Below are 5,336 nucleotides of genomic sequence, written 5' to 3'. Positions count from 1 at the left end.
AGCCACATCGCCTTATCTTTAGCTTTATTTATGTCCTGCTGTTGACAGCACCACTTGCAAGCTTTCCAGTCACTGTTCAATAGGTCACATGTCGGTAAGCCCTCGTTGCTGAAAAGCACCGTCTATTGAAAACAGACCAGCCGGGCTGCCTTACAGCAATACTGCCTGCAGCTATAGCTCTCATCATTATTACATTTACAATATTCTTGTTCTCAACTTCTTTCCACCGACGTATCTTTTTTAGGGTACTTTATTGATGAGAGATAAGCACCTCCTCTGTCGTAAAAACATGTTTGACAGTGTTATGGTTATCATGTATACTATACTGAACAAAAATATGAACGCAACATGTAAGTGTTGGTTCCATGTTTCATGAGCTGAAATTAAAGATCCCAGAAGTTTTCCATACACACAAAAAGCTTATTTTTCTCATGTTGTGCATACATTTCTTTACATCCCTGTTTAGTGAGCATTTCTCCTTTGCCAATATAATCCATCCACCTGACAGGGGTGGCATATCAAAAAGCTTATTAAACAGCATGATCATTACACAGGTGCACCTTATGCTGGGGACAAAAGGCCAGGGTATTTCTGCGTCCCTGCCCAGTCATGTGAAATCCATAGATTAGATCCTAATTCATTCATTTCAATTGTCTGATTTCCTTATGAACTGTAACTCAGTAAAGTTGTTGGAATTGTTGCATGTTGCGTTTTATATTTTTGTTCAGTGTATTTTAAATAAAGGCTATAAAATCCCTCCATAGGTGATTTACCATGACTATACAAGTTTGTGTATACTTTGTCTGATATCTATTACTCTAAATATGCTAAATTAATGTGAACGGCCCAATGCAGCTGTTTTTTTCACAATATCAAATCATTTCTGGGTAACAATTAAGTACCTTACTGTGATTGTTTTCAATCAAAATGGTCAAAAATAAATAAAAATAGCTTTTTAGCAAGAGTCATTTCTCAATCAAGAATTTAGCTAGGACTGTCTGTGTGGTCTGAGTGGGGAGGGGAAAAACAAAAACTAGCTGTTATTGGCAGAGAGATTTGGAACTCTCTTTCTTATTAGTCTGCTAACGAATTTGCTGCCTGGTAGGTCAAAACTCCATCTAATCGAAACAGATTGAAATTCCAGGCAGCCTTTTCAAACAGATCTTACACTAAAAGAGCATTATCATTCATTTCACAATTTCACAGTATCATTCCAACCTCATAGTGTGGAAATATATTTTTAAAACACAGGTACATCACGTGTTTGACTGGACTATGCCTTTATGGAGAAACAATGTCCAGAAGAAAGGATTGCCATGACTCCATACAGTCAAAACAAGGTCAAACAAAATAAGGCCCTGAACTTCCACTCCGAGTGCTTTGTGCTCAGTGAGGGAAACGACTGAAGCCTTCGGCTGGCTTTGCAGAGTGCACTGAGGACTGGCACCAATGACTGCCTTACACTCACCCAGGAGCCTTGACGGGCCTGTTTACCTGAGGCCAGGGATGTAAAGTCCCTCTTCAAGTTTCCAGGACACATACTTGATAAGGCGACAGCAGCCGGCTCATTTTGGAGTAGCTATTCAGTGGCTGTACTAATGTGAGAGACAATATCTGCCATCACTAAGTGGAGAAAGTGGAGACTCAGAGCACTGGACGTGACAACTGTGTTAGTTAACGCCATAGAGTCGATTTGATATGTTGCGTTGGTGCTTCGTAGCCATGGCAACAAAGGGAGAGGTCAGCTGACCTGAGGTTGTAGGGCTAAGCCCCACCGCAGCCAGGATGACAGGAGGCCAGGTGTTGGAATTCCTGAAAGGAACCCAGTACGGGTGTGGATGATTGGTTAATCCTGAGAGATCCACAGGGCCCAGCCGACACACTGAAGCTGCTTGATGTAGTTAGTGAAGTAGTGTTTAAACTTGATGGTCAGACACCAGCAGCACCCTGGGTAATGTGTTATATCACGTCCACATTACGGCCTATATAGCATTGCAGATCAGTTAACAAGAAATGGAATAGGGTTATATGCATGTTACAACAATGTTTGTCTATTAGGCCATTTTATGGCAGCTGCCAATATATTTAAGCACTTTACTCACCCTAAAGAGTCGTGGACAATACTGTCTGAGATCACAAAACTATAAAGGTGTCACGCCCTGACCATAGTTTGCTTTGTATGTTTATATGTTTTGTTTGGTCAGGGTGTGATCTGAGTGGGCATTCTATGTTGTATGTCTAGTTTGTCTATTTCTATGTGTTTGGCCTGATATGGTTCTCAATCAGAGGCAGGTGTTAGTCATTGTCTCTGATTGGGAACCATATTTAGGTAGCCTGTTTTGTGGGTTGTGGGTGATTGTTCCTGTTACTGTGTTCCTGTGTTTGTGTTTACTATATGGGACTGTTTCGTCTTCGTTCATTTGTCGGTTTATTGTTTTTGTTCGTTGTTCCAAGTATCCTTATTAAAATGGATACTTACCACGCTGCATCTTGGTCCTCCTCTCTTTCTCCTGATGAAGATCGTTATAAAAGGCACCCACATTCTAGGTTCGGTTTGCTCTGCTAGGCGAAGCGAACGTCTGTGCCTCGCATACTCCCTTAAAAGACCTTTGATTGAAAAACTAGAAAAATCTTACATTTGACTGTTTGTCCCTTCTGAGACGCTGTAGCAACAACATACCCAGTAACACATCCTCAAAATAGTCATGATTAATCTAAAATCAATCTAGAAATCTGTAATTCATTTGGACATTTTAGCAAAGGAGGTCTTAGTCGCGCAATTTTACATCTAACTAAAATGTTTGCATTATTTCTCGAGTGAAAAAAAATGCGCATGCAAACTAGTTGTCTCTCGGTGAATGACAACAAAACACTTCATTGAAGAATCCCATCCATAGTTCCCACTCCTACTAGGAGTAGTACTGTTGGCCAATCACCGACAATGGGGGCGTATACTTCGGCTACTGATTTTCGATTTGCCTCAAGAAAATGCTTTGTGTGGGTGAACAGCSGGGGGGGGGGGGGACCTGCCGAACACCAAAACGAACAAAAACGTCACAAAATGTCATCCTAATATATGCGCAAAATGTTTCCGACAGGCTTTAAGAGTGCTTTTGGCTTTGCTGCCCCATCATCTTGGAACACATTGCAGAAGGACTTAAAATGAGATCATTTTATTCTGATTGATGATTTTAAATCCTGGATTGGAGGGCTGCTGACTACTGACTGCACGTGTTTTTAAACCTGCTCTTTTAAGTTCTCTTATGCACTTTGCACTGTTTTAAATTCCATTTAATTGTTACCTTTTATGTGTTGTTGTATCTATTGTGTAAATACATGTATGCTGCTCTCTTGGCCGGGGCTCACTTGAAAAAGAGATGGAGATCTCAATGTGACTTCTCTGGTTAAATAAAGGAGAAATAAAACATTTAAAGCAAAGCAGCTTTGTGGACATGTAACACGGCATTGGATACTCTAGGTGACATCTCGCTCTTTGTAATAGTTTTAGTTTGTGTAACCTTCAGCGCTGTTTTGTCTCAGTTTCATTTTGTTGTTGTCATTATTGGTCCGTCTGCTCTTCAATTGTTTTAAAAGCCTTCGTTATAGTCATGTATAGTACATCCAACTCTGTCAACATCTGTCTGTGCGTCTGCTCATCCCTGTGTGTGTATAGTTGCATTTGGGCATAATATTTCTGGGATGTGCACAGGCTCTGTGGCCCACAGGGCTCTGTGAAGGGAGAGGTTTTGTCAGGACCGGCGTAGCTCCATGATGTCAGCAGAGGAGAGGGAGAAAGATTTGCAGGAGTTCTGAGCAGCGGCAGCCTTTACAATTGCCAGGCTCAACTTTTAATGGAGCTATCTGTGCCTCTGTTGTTACTGGGACAGAGCCTTCAGATTAGAACCATTGATAGTCCCCTCACTGTGGGAGGTACTCTGAAGCTTGGTGTTTGAAATTAAAGGGCCGTTGGAAAGAGGGTTCAGAGGGTGAGGGGGCGATGAGTTTAAAGAGGGGGCTTGTGTAAATGGAAAAAGTGAGTTCAAGACCTGCATTTGTCATTTCAAATGAAGCCACTACAGTAGGTTCTCTCTCTCGCTCATATCCCAAAACAAACAGATGAGTAAAGAAGTCTTAGCTGTCTGCTTTGCTTTTAATATTCTTTAGACAGTCTAGGAATGATTATCTTTTAATTTCACCAATTTAAGATCAAAATGCTCTCTTCTCTGTTTTGCTACCATTATGATGATATCAAGCAATATCATATTCATGTAGCCAGGCGTACTGTTTAAAGTGTATACGTTGATTGCATGCATACTACGGTGCTGATCAATATGTACCCTGAAGGCCTTATGCCTGGCCTATCTTGAATTTCCCTTGCAGTAGGAGATGAAATATCACACAGACTGCCTGTGCCTTGTTCTGAGTGGAATCGCCCACACAGAGACAGAGGATCACATCCCACACAGCTCAAGGCTGCTTCTGCTGGTGACCTGACACGTTGGCACTCCACTGGTGGGCACTACACACTCCACAGACTCAGACAGTGGGCGAATAGTGTGGGATACTACTGTATGTCAGTGTGACTGTGGAGCAGCTTAGATCGAGGCGTTACTCTTCTACTATCGCATACTGAACGAGTGAGCTGGAAGTGCTGGGAAGAGTGGGCGGCCATGTTGGATRAARTGAGCWRCTCTTGCTCTTTTGYRGTGTRKCTGAGYTGAGTTGAGCCRTCAGTAAGCCTTGAGAGGAGATGTGAGTGACTGTGGAGGCTGACTCTGTGTGTGACAGTGCACTGCAAAGGAGTACGTGTGGGAGTAGGAGAGAGGGGTTTGTGCAGGCAGGTTGTGTAGGCAGCAAGTGACTGTTCAGGGTGTTTGTAGTGTTTGAAGTCAATTTATGTGCTGTGTTTTGTTGTTTCGTTGTTGGCAATTATCGATGACGGGTGACAAATTGGTCATTCGGGTTATGGTAGGCACTTACATGGGAATAATATGTCCCCCCCAAAAAATTWAAAATAGTAATTAACATGGTTATTCATAATTGTAGACAAAAAGCATTATGAGTGATGTGGGACAATTCTAGGTTTTGTTCAGTGTTGTAAAAGAACAGCGGCAGGCCATGCAGAGTGCAGCATTTTATGAGTGATAGTGCACAGTCACATGTGTTGTGTTCCCACAGCATGCTCTCGTTATGATGAATTGTACTTGCTTTCCTTTCTGGTGAAGTCAAACCTCTGTCAGTTACTATAGGAGCAGATGGGAGGAATCTAAAATGGATTTTCTGTTTTACTGGGGATTGCCTCACTAAATTACGATTCTTTCTTGACAGACGCAACA

Source organism: Salvelinus sp. IW2-2015, linkage group LG10, assembly GCF_002910315.2.
Source record: "Salvelinus sp. IW2-2015 linkage group LG10, ASM291031v2, whole genome shotgun sequence".
NCBI classification, from domain to species: Eukaryota; Metazoa; Chordata; class Actinopteri; order Salmoniformes; family Salmonidae; genus Salvelinus; species Salvelinus sp. IW2-2015.
Note: the sequence above shows the minus strand (reverse complement) of the source record.